Source organism: Dendropsophus ebraccatus, chromosome 7 (assembly GCF_027789765.1).
Source record: "Dendropsophus ebraccatus isolate aDenEbr1 chromosome 7, aDenEbr1.pat, whole genome shotgun sequence".
Classification (NCBI taxonomy): domain Eukaryota; kingdom Metazoa; phylum Chordata; class Amphibia; order Anura; family Hylidae; genus Dendropsophus; species Dendropsophus ebraccatus.
The window spans coordinates 15,243,589-15,255,813 of NC_091460.1; the positions used below are offsets into that span (position 1 = coordinate 15,243,589).

A 12,225-nucleotide genomic window follows, 5' to 3' on the forward strand; every position below is an offset into this window, starting at 1 on the left:
TGGGGGGTTAGTATATGCTGTTGGATACAGTATGGGGGGGGTAGTATATACTGTTGGATACAGTATGAGGGGGGGTCAGTATATACTGTTGGATACAGTATGGGGGGTTAGTGTATGCTGTTGAAAACAGTTTTGGGGGGGTAGTATATACTGTTGTATACAGTATGGGGGGTTAGTATATGCTGTTGGATACAGTATGGGGGGGGTAGTATATACTGTTGGATACAGTATGAGGGGGGGGGTCAGTATATACTGTTGTATACAGTATGGGGGGTTAGTATATGCTGTTGGATACAGTATGGGGGGGTAGTATATACTGTTGGATACAGTATGAGGGGGGGGTCAGTATATACTGTTGTATACAGTATGGGGGGTTAGTATATGCTGTTGGATACAGTATGGGGGGTAGTATATACTGTTGTATACAGTATGGGGGGGTCAGTATATACTGTTGCTTATTGCTCTATGGGGAGAATAGCAGCAGAGCATTTTGCATCAGAATCTTGTAGATACCGTCAGCAGCAGCAGCAGCATTCCTAGGGAGCGTCTACAAATAGCCTAGAGCTGCAGTGTCCGTGTCCCTGGCTGAGGGTCCCCGGCAGGTGCTGGTCCCCAGGGGCCGGGGCTGCTCGGGCTCCCTCGGGTTATTATCAGGCTCTTATGATGCACAGGACATTGCGCACCTGCAGCAGCAGGGGGGTCGCTGCAGCGGCCAGCGGCAGGGGAGGGTCTTTGCACACGGTGCCTTAGTGTGCAGCACATCTGGGCAGCTCCGGAGGTCCCCGCTAAGTGGAGAAGACACTGCGGGCATCTGCAGGGAGGAGGGCACCCCGACATTACCGGGGCTGGCGGAGGAGGTGAGCGCGGCCTGTACCCCAGTGCCAGGGAGGATGCCAGGCTGACAGGAGGGGGAGGTGTGCAGACATGGAGGAGCGGCATGGCACCACCAGCATCCTTGTGTCTCCTCTGCACTGCATCCACTGAGGAGGGCACATGCCCGGTGCCAGGCTGGAGGTGGGCACCTGTGTGTGCGGGGGCATCTACTGGGGGGAGTCAGTGCTCATCCATCACAGGAGTGTGCACACACTGCAGCAGCGCGGCCGGGAGGTAGGTGCGGGGGGGAGGGGGAGGACATGATGGAGCCCCTGCCCTCTGTATACCGCCTATGTGCCCTCTGTATACTGCCTGTGTATGTGCCCTCTATATACCGCCTATGTGCCCTCTGTATACTGCCTGTGTATGTGCCCTCTATATACCGCCTATGTGCCCTCTATATACCGCCTATGTGCCCTCTATATACCGCCTATGTGCCCTCTATATACCGCCTGTGTATGTGCCCTCTGTATACCGCCTGTGTATGTGCTCCATCTATATACCACCTGTGTATGTGCCCTCTGTATACCGCCTATGTGCCCTCTGTATACTGCCTGTGTATGTGCTCTCTATATCGCCTGTGTATGTGCCCTCTATATACCGCCTGTGTATGTGCCCTCTGTATACCGCCTGTGTATGTGTCCTCTGTATACCGCCTGTGTATGTACCCCATCTATATACCGCCTGTGTATGTGCCATCTATATACCGTCTGTGTATGTGCCATCTATATACCGCCTGTGTATGTGCTATCTATCTATCTATCTATCTATCTATCTATTATCTATCTATCTATCTCCTATCTATCTATCTATCTATCTATCTATCTATCTATCTATCTATCTCCTATCTATCTATCTATCTATCTATCTATCTATCTCCTATCTATCTATCATCTATCTATCTATCTATCTATCTATCTATCTATCTATCTCCTATCTATCTATCTATCTATCTATCTATCTATCTATCTCCTATCTATCTATCTCCTATCTATCTATCTATCTATCTATCTATCTATCTATCTCCTATCTATCTATCTATCTATCTATCTATCTATCTATCTATTATCTATCTATCTATCTTCTATCTATCTATCTATCTATCTATCTATCTATTATCTATCTATCTATCTCCTATCTATCTATCTATCTATCTATCTATCTATCTTCTATCTATCTCCTATCTATCTATCTATCTATCTATCTATCTATCTATCTATCTCATATCTATTATCTATCTATCTATCTATCTATCTATCTATCTATCTATCTATCTATCTCCTATCTATCTATCTATCTATCTATCTATCTCATATCTATCTATCTATCTATCTATCTATCTATTATCTTTCTATCTATCTATCTCCTATCTATCTATCTATCTATCTATCTATCTCATATCTATCTATCTATCTATCTATCTATCTATCTCCTATCTATCTATCTATCTATCTCCTATCTATCTATCTATCTATCTATCTCCTATCTATCTATCTATCTATCTCCTATCTATCTATCTATCTATCTCCTATCTATCTATCTATCTATCTATCTATCTATCTATCTATCTATCTCCTATCTATCTATCTATCTATCTATCTATCTATCTATCTCCTATCTATCTATCTCCTATCTATCTATCTATCTATCTATCTATCTATCTATCTATCTATCTATCTATCTCCTATCTATCTATCTCCTATCTATCTCCTATCTATCTATCTCCTATCTATCTATCTATCTATCTATCTATCTATCTATCTATCTATCTATCTATATCCTATCTATCTATCTATCTATCTCCTATCTATCTATCTATCTATCTATCTATCTATCTATCTACAGTGGTACCTTGGTTTAAGAGTAACTTGGTTTAAGAGCGTTTTGGTTTAAGAGCTCACAGTTTTTCATAATTGTGACTTGGTTTAAGAGCATTGCTTTGGTTTAAGAGCTCCATGTTCTGGGTGGGAGCGCGAGTGGAGGAGGGGCAGGGTCTGCATAGCGGGGTCTACAGCACTGTACTCTGACCCAGGAAGTCTCCCTCACCTTCCAAATCATAGCAGATCCACTTCAGGCTGGGGCTTACATCAGAGGACAGGACTGTGGAGGTAATCTCTCCATAGCTGTAACCCCTCTCTCCCCGGACAGAGAGCGCTGCTATACTGTGCCCACATCTGTCCTGCTCATTCCTTCATGCTCCCTGCAGTCTCTCTCAGCTCTTGTGTTTCCCATCCTCTCATTTACTGTACAGTAGTTTATGATATCACATATTCTGCTGTTTCTTAATCTTTGTTTCATCTGTTTTACTTGTAATTCAAAAAAATAAATCATTATTTTTGGGGTGTGGAACCAATTGTCTGCACTTCTATGATTTCTTATGGGAAAATTTGCTTTGGTTAAAGAGCAGATTTGGATTACAAGCACGGTCCCGGAACGAATTATGCTCATAATCCAAGGCACCACTGTATCTCCTATCTATCTATCTATCTATCTATCTATCTATCTATCTATCTATCTATCTATCTCCTATCTATCTATCTCCTATCTATCTATCTATCTATCTATCTATCTATCTATCTATCTATCTATCTATCTATCTATCTATCTCCTATCTATTCTATCTATCTATTCTATCTATCTATCTATCTATCTCCTATCTATCTATCTCCTATCTATCTATCTATCTATCTATCTATCTATCTATCTATCTCCTATCTCTCTCTCTATCTCTCATCTATGACCTCCATTATACATATGTATATCACATAGTTATCTATTGTGACGTTCTCCTCCTGTGTGCAGCGTATCGTCCACTCATATGTAATAATAGGGTTATTACGCACTAGGGCATCTCATTGCTGATCACAGCCATATTTTTATGACGTTACTTGTTGCATTTGTGAAACTGAATGGGTAATGGGGTCTGCTACTCTAAGTGTACAGTATAGACAGCGTGGACAGGTGCCGATGAGTAATATTTTAGTAGTAAGGTAAAAATGGGGCGGTAGTGAGGTAAGGATCGGGTAGTAGTGAGGTAATGCTGGAGTAGTAGTGAGGTAAATGCTGGAGTAGTAGTGAAGTAATAATAGAGTAGTATTTAGGTGATAATGGAGTAGTAGTGAGGTAATAATAGTGCAGTAGTTAAGTAAGAATGGAGTAGTAGTAGAAGTGAGGTAATAAGAAGGCAGTAGTGAGGTAATAATGGGGTAGTAGTGAGATAATAGGACAATGGTGAGGTAAGAATAGGACAGTAGAGAAGTAATAATGGAGTAATAGTGAGGTAATAATAGATTAGTAGTGGGGTAATGATGGGGTAGTAGTGAGGTAATAATAGATTAGTAGTGTGGTAATGATGGGGTAGTAGTGAGGTAATAGATTAGTAGTGGGGTAATGATGGGTTAGTAGTGAGGTAAGAAATAGATTAGTGGGGTAATGATGGGGTAGTAGTGCAGTAATAATGGAGTAATAGTGAGGTAATAATGGGGTAGTAGTGAAGTAATAATGGAGTAGTAATGAGGTAATAATGGGGTAGTAGTGAGGCAGTAGTATAGTAGTGAAGTACTAATGGAGTAGTTATGAGGTAATAATAGTAGTAGTAGTAAGGTATTAATTGGGCAGTAGTGAAGTAATAATGGAGTAATAGTGAGGTAATAATAGATTAGTAGTGGGGTAATAATGGGGTAGTAGTAAAGTAATAATGGAGTAGTAGTGAGGTAATAATGCAATATAGAGGTAATAATAGGGCAATAGTGAAGCAATAATGGTAATAAGGTAATAATGGAGTATTAGTCTGGTAATAATGAGGTAGTAGTATTAGTGAGGTAATGATAGGGTAGTAGTAAGATTTTAATGGAGTAGTAGTGAGGTAATAATAATAATAGGGCAGTAATTAAGTAAGAATAGAGTAGCAGTGAGGCACTAATGGAATAGTAGTGAGGTAATAATGGAGTAGTAGTAGTAAAGTAATAATATATCAGTAGTGAGGTAATAATGGTCTAGTAGTGAGGTTAAAAGGGAGTAGTAGTCAGGTAATAATGGAGTAGAAGTCGTAAAGCAATAATATATCAGTAGTGAGGTAATGATGGAGTAGTAGTTAGGTAATAATGGTGTAGTAGTGAGGTAATATTACGGCAGAAGTGAGTGAAGACTAGGGCAGTAGTTAAGTAATAATGGAGTAGTAATGAGGTAATAATAGGGCAGTAGTGAGGTTATAATAGAGCAGCAGTGAGGCAATAATGAGGTAGTAGTGAGGTAATAATGGGATAATAGTGAGGTATGAATGAAGTAGTAATAAAGTAATACTGAAGTAGTAATGGGGTAATTATAGGTAGTAGTGAGGTAAAATGGAGTATTAGCAAGGAAAGTATCTGTGCGAGTGAGGTAATTAAGTAGTAGTAGTAAGGTAATAATTTGGTAGGAGTGAAGTGGAAGTGACATAATAATGGAGTAGTAGTGAGGTAACAATAGTGAACAATACCACCATACTGTGACTGGGTAACACTGCCATACAAGACCTGACCAATACCATCATACTGTGACTGGATAACACCGCCACACCAGACCTGACCAATACCACCATACTGTGACTAGATAACACCGCCATACAAGACCTGACCAATACCATCATACTGTGACTGGATAACACCGCCACACCAGACCTGACCAATACCACCATACTGTGACTGGATAACACCGCCACACCAGACCTGACCAATACCACCACACACCCCCTCCCCCTTTGAAAAGACACCAGATTTACTGACAAGTCTATACAGGAGATGGAAGACTAAAAAATAAGAAACAAAAAAAGGTTTTTCCTTTTCCCTGCTCACTGGTGCTGCCCCCCTGCAAGGTGCTGCCCTAGGCACCGGACCACGGGTGCCTAGTGGTAAATAAGGCCCTGGGTAGTAGTGAGGTAATCATTGAGTAGAAGTAAGGTAACAATGGAGTAGTAATTAGGTAATAATAGGGCAGTAGTGAGGTAATAGTATAATAGTGAGGTAATAATGGAGTAGTAGAGAGGTAATAATGGAGTAGTAGTGAGGTAATAATGGGGTACTAGTGAGGCAATAATGGTGTAGTAGTGAGGTAATAATAGTATAGTAGTGAGGTAATAATGGGATAGTAGTGAGGTAATAATGAGGTAGCAGTAAGGAAATAATGTAGTAGTGAGGTAATAATGGAATAGTAGTAAGGTAATAATGGTGTAGTTGTGAGATAAAAATAGTATATTAGTGAAGTAATAATGAGGTAGTAGTAAGGTAATAATGGTGTAGTAGTGAGGTAAAAATAGTATATTAGTGAGGTAATAATGAGGTAGTAGTAAGGTAATAATGGAGTAGTAGTGGTGAAAAAATGAGGTGGTAGTAAGGAAATAAAGTAGAAGTAGCAATTTAGTTACATTGTAGTTGTAAGGTAATACTGGGGAAGTAGTGAGGTAAAATGGGAGTAGTAGTGATGTAATAAAGGAGTAGTAGTAATGTAGTAATATAATAAAGTGATAATGGTAAAGGTAGTAGTGAGGTAATAATGAGGTAGTATCTGGGTAATTATAGGGTAGTGGCTGTGAGGCAATAAAGTGATACTAGTTAGGTAATAATGAGGTAGTAGTGAAATAATAATGGAGTAGTAGTGAGGTAATTATAGGGTAGTAGTGAGGTAATGGAGTAGTAGTGAGGTAACTGTAAGGTAATAATAAGTTGATAATGAGGTAATAAAGTGGTGGCAATAGTGCAGGCTGGGTTCACGCTATGTTTTTTCATCCGTTTCTACAAAAAACAGATGAAAAAATTGGTGGAAAAACTGATGCATTTGTGTGCATTTATGTTTTTTTAACATACATAAAAATGTGGTCGACCAAAAAAAGGATGAAATCAATGGAAAAACAATGGAAAAAAACAACAAAAAAACGTAATGTGAACCCAGCTGTAATAATAGGGTAGTAGTGAGGTAATAAAGAGGTAGTAACTGTGCAATTATTGGGTAGTAGTGAGGTAGCTGTGAGGACAAAAGTGATACTAATAAGGTAATTGTGGGGTAATAGTGAGATAATTATATGGTAGTAGTGAGGTAATAATAGAGTAGTAGTGAATTAATAACCAGTAGGAGTGAGGTACTTTTAGCTAAGTAGTGAAGTATTAATGAGGTAGTATTGAGGTAATAAAGTGGTAGTAGTGAGGTAATAATTGAGTAGTGGTGAGGTAATAATGAGGTAATAATGGGATAGCATTGAGGTAATAATGGAGTAGTACTGAGGTAGTAATGGGATAGCAGTGAGGCAATAATGGGGTAGTAGTGAAGTATAATGGGATAGCAGTGAGGTAATAATAGAATTAGTGAGGTAGTAATGGGATAGCAGTGAGGTAATAATGGGGTAGTAGTGAAGTATAATGGGATAGCAGTGAGGTAATAATAGAAGTAGTGAGGTAGTAATGGGATAGCAGTGAGGTAATAATGGGGTAGTGATTCTATACCTCTATGTACACACTAATGTTTCCTTTGACAAAGCCCTCAGCTGTCTCTTAGGTGATGTCTCTGAGGTGGGACTGCTCCTTAGGTGATGTCTCTGAGGTAGGACTGCTCCTTAGGTGATGTCTATGAGGTGGGACTGCTCCTTAGGTGATGTCTCTGAGGTAGGACTGCTCCTTAGGTGATGTCTCTGAGGTAGGACTGCTCCCTAGGTGATGTCTCTGAGGTGGGACTGCTCCTTAGGTGATGTCTCTGAGGTGGGACTGCTCCTTAGGTGATGTCTCTGAGGTGGGACTGCTCCTTAGGTGATGTCTCTGAGGTAGGACTGCTCCTTAGGTGATGTCTCTGAGGTAGGACTGCTCCTTATGTGATGTCTCTGAGGTGGGACTGCTCCTTAGGGGATGTCTCTGAGGTAGGACTGCTCCTTAGGTGATGTCTCTGAGGTGGGACTGCTCCTTAGGGGATGTCTCTGAGGTGGGACTGCTCCTTAGGGGATGTCTCTGAGGTAGGACTGCTCCTTAGGTGATGTCTCTGAGGTGGGACTGCTCCTTAGGTGATGTCTCTGAGGTGGGACTGCTCCTTAGGTGATGTCTCTGAGGTAGGACTGCTCCTTAGGTGATGTCTCTGAGGTGGGACTGCTCCTTAGGTGATGTCTCAGAGGTGACTGTTCCTGAGGTGATATCTCTGAGGAGATGGGCCATTAGTAGGTTTCTCTTTGTCAAAGCTCTCAGAGCAACCAATCACATCTCAGCAACCAAAGCAATGTGAGAAGTGAAAGCTAAGCTGTGATTTGTTGCTATTGGCAACAGAAGAAATCTTACTGTAATGGTACTTTTACACGGAGCGATAATTCGCCCGATCGCACGATTAACGATTTTGAATGAACAATGTTTTTTTATAACGATCAGCGTTTAGATGGAACAATACATCGTACGGAATAATCGTTTTGCGATCGTTTTGCGATCGTTTAAGCCTACCTCACACATAGGGGAATTCGTTGAAAGACTGTTTACACTGAACGATCTGCGAATTTTTTGCGAACGATCAACAATGATTTGAGAACATGTGGAAAGATCAAAATGAACGATTTCTCGCTCGTCGTTTGATCGTTCGCAGCGTTTACAAGGAACGATTATCGCTCAAATGCGATCGTTATCGTGCAAAAACGAACGATAATCGTTCCGTGTAAAAGGACCATAAGACAGCGACATAAATCACATAAATCTCCATCTAAATTGCTTTAATCTTTTCCTTATAACTGATGTAATACTGAGGTAGTAATGGGGTAATAATAGGGTCGTAGTAAGGTAATAATGGAGTACTCATTAGGTAGTAGAGAGGTAGCAGTCATGTAATTATAAGGTAGTAGTGAGGTAATAGTGAGTAATAATGAGGTAATAGTGAGGTAATTATAGGGGAGTAGTGAAGTAATAATGAGGTAGTAGTGACAACAATGGGGAAGTATCGAGGTAATAATGGGGTAGTAGGTGGTAATATTATGTATATACTAGAAAATGTACCCGGCGCTGCCCGGGTATAAAGTGTCAGTGTGTTAATTAGATTTGTTCTAAGGTGCCCAGGAGGCCAAGCTAAAGGTATTGTTTCATCTGAGTTAATCAGTGGAATTAGTGTATACCTGTAGTGCATAGTTGGAGGGGTTCTGTATACCCACAATGTATAGTTTTTAGGGGTCTCTCATATCTGTAGTGCATAGTTGGGGGGGCTGTATACCTATAGTATATAGTTGGGGGGGTCCTGTATACCTGTAGTGTGTAGTTGGGGGGGCTGTATACCTGTAGTGTATAGTTGAGGGAGGTCCTGTATACCTGCAGTGTACAGTTGGTGAAGGTCCTGTATACCTGTACTGTATAGTTCGGGGGTCCTGTATACCTGTAGTATATAGTTGGTGCTGTATACCTGTAATGTATAGTTGGTGGAGGTCTTGTATACCTGTAGTTTATAGTTTGAGGGTCCTGAATACCTGTAGTGTATAATTGGTGGAGGTCTTGTATACCTGTAGTATATAGTTCGGGGGTCCTGTATACCTGTAGTGAATAGTTTGAGGGTCCTGTATAACTATAGTATAGAGTTGGTGGAGGTCCTGTATACCTGTAGTGTATAATTGGTGGAGGTCTTGTATACCTGTAGTATATAGTTCGGGGGTCCTGTATACCTGTAGTAAATAGTTTGAGGGTCCTGTATAACTATAGTATAGAGTTGGTGGAGGTCCTGTATACCTGTAGTGTATAATTGGTGGAGGTCTTGTATACCTGTAGTATATAGTTCGGGGGTCCTGTATACCTGTAGTGAATAGTTTGAGGGTCCTGTATAACTATAGTATAGAGTTGGTGGAGGTCCTGTATACCTGTAGTGTATAGTTTGGGGTCCTATATACCTGTAGTATATAGATGGTGGAGTTCCTGTATACCTGTAGTATATTTGGGGTCCTGTATACTTGTAGTATAGAGTTGGTGAAGGTGCTGTATACCTGTATTATAGAGTTGGTGTAGGTCCTGTATACCTGTAGTGTATAGTTTTGAGGTCCTGTATACCTGTAGTGTATAGTTTGGGGTCCTATATATCTGTAGTATAGTTGGTGCTGTATAGTTGGGTCCTATATACCTGTAGTAAATAGTTGGTGCTGTATACCTGTAATGTATAGTTGGTGGAGGTCTTGTATACCTGTAGTTTATAGTTTGAGGGTCCTGGATACCTGTAGTGTATAATAGGTGGAGGTCTTGTATACCTGTAGTATATAGTTCGGGGGTCCTGTATACCTGTAGTGAATAGTTTGAGGGTCCTGTATAACTATAGTATAGAGTTGGTGGAGGTCATGTATACCTGTAGTGTATAGTTTGTATAGTCTTATATACCTGTAGTATATAGCTGGTGGAGTTCCTGTATACCTGTAGTATATTTGGGGTCCTGTATACTTGTAGTATAGTGTTGGTGAAAGTGCTGTATATCTGTATTATAGAGTTGGTGTAGGTCCTGTATACCTGTAGTGTATAGTTTTGAGGTCCTGTATACCTGTAGTGTATAGTTTGGGGTCCTATATACCTGTAGTATATAGTTGGTGGAGTTCCTGTATACCTGTAGTGTATAGTTTTGGGGTCCTGTATACCTGTAGTGTATAGTTTGGGGTCCTGTATACCTGTAGTATATAGTTGGTGGAGGTCCTGTATACCTGAAGTATATAGTTGGTGGAGGTCCTGTATACCTGTAGTGTATAGTTTTGGGGTCCTTTATACCTGTAGTGTAAAGTTTGGGGTCCTGTATACCTGTAGTATATGGTTTTGTGGAGGTCCCGTGCACCTGTAGTGTATAGTTTTGGGGTCCTGTATACCTGTAGTGTCCTGTATACCTGCAGGGTTGTATTTACCCGTATGGCAGTGTTATTCAGTCACAGTGTGTCGGTATTGGTCATGTCTGGTATGGCGGTGTTATCCAGTCACAGTATGGCGGTATTGGTCAGGTCTGGTGTGGCGGTGTTATCCAGTCACAGTATGGCGGTATTGGTCAGGTCTGGTGTGGCGGTGTTACCCAGTCACAGTTTGCCGGTATTGGTCAGGTCTGGTATGGCAGTGTTATCCAGTCACAGTATGGCGGTATTGGTCAGGTCTGGTATGACAGTGTTATCCAGCACAGTATGGCGGTATTGGTCAGGTCTGGTATGGCAGTGTTATCCAGCACAGTATAGCGGTATTGGTCAGGTCTGGTGTGGCGGTGTTATCCATTCACAGTATGGCGGTATTGGTAAGGTCTGGTATGGCAGTGCTATCCAGTCCCAGTATGGTGGTATTGGTCAGGTCTGGTATGGCAGTGTTATCCAGCACAATATAGCGGTATTGGTCAGGTCTGGTATGACAGTGTTATCCAGTCACAGTATGGCGGTATTGGTCAGGTCTGGTGTGGCAGTGTTACCCAGTCACAGTTTGGTATACCTGTAGTGCCTTGTATATACATGTACTGTATAGATGCAGTAGTGGGCCCTGTATATACATGTACTGTATAGATGGAGTAGGGGGCCCTGTATATACATGTACTGTATAGATGGAGTAGGGGGTCCTGTATATACATGTACTGTATAGATGGAGTAGGGGGTCCTGTATATACATGTACTGTATAGATGGAGTAGGGGCTCCTGTATACATGTACTGTATAGATGCAGTAGTGGGCCTTGTATATACATGTACTGTATAGATGCAGTAGGGGGCCCTGTATATACATGTACTGTATACATGGAGTAGGGGGTCCTGTATATACATGTACTGTATAGATGGAGTAGGGGTCCTGTATATACATGTACTCTATAGATGGAGTAGGGGGTCCTGTATATACATGTAGTGTATAGATGCAGTAGTGGGTCCTGTATATACATGTACTGTATAGATGGAGTAGGGGGTCCTGTATATACATGTACTGTATAGATGGAGTAGGGGGTCCTGTATATACATGTACTGTATAGATGGAGTAGGGGGTCCTGTATATACATGTACTGTATAGATGGAGTAGGAGGTCCTGTATATACATGTACTGTATAGATGGAGTAGGGGGTCCTGTATATACATGTCCTGTATAGATGGAGTAGGGGGTCCTGTATATACATGTCCTGTATAGATGGAGTAGGGGGCCCTGTATATACATGTACTGTATAGATGGAGTAGGGGGCCCTGTATATACATGTACTGTATAGATGGAGTAGGAGGTCCTGTATATACATGTACTGTATAGATGGAGTAGGGGGCCCTGTATATACATGTACTGTATAGATGGAGTAGGGGGCCCTGTATATACATGTACTGTATGGATGGAGTAGGGGGTCCTGTATATATATATGTACTGTATAGATGGAGTAGGGGGTCCTGTATATACATGTACTGT

At 41.2% G+C, this 12,225-nt stretch overlaps 1 protein-coding gene across 5 annotated transcripts in view; it reads left to right on the forward strand.

Moving 5' to 3' along the window:
- FBXO41 (F-box protein 41) overlaps window positions 1-12,225 on the forward strand; it is a 98,992-nt gene that overhangs the window by 41,029 nt on the left and 45,738 nt on the right. Inside the window, exon 1 of one of the 5 annotated variants that reach the window (XM_069976283.1) lies at window positions 748-857. The exons of 3 other annotated variants lie outside the window; for them this stretch is intronic. The gene's annotated coding sequence lies outside the window, so the exon portion shown is untranslated. Of the gene's footprint in view, window positions 1-747; window positions 858-7,868; window positions 7,940-12,225 lie in introns of those variants that run through there. One more of the 5 variants, XM_069976284.1, reaches the window with a different exon arrangement.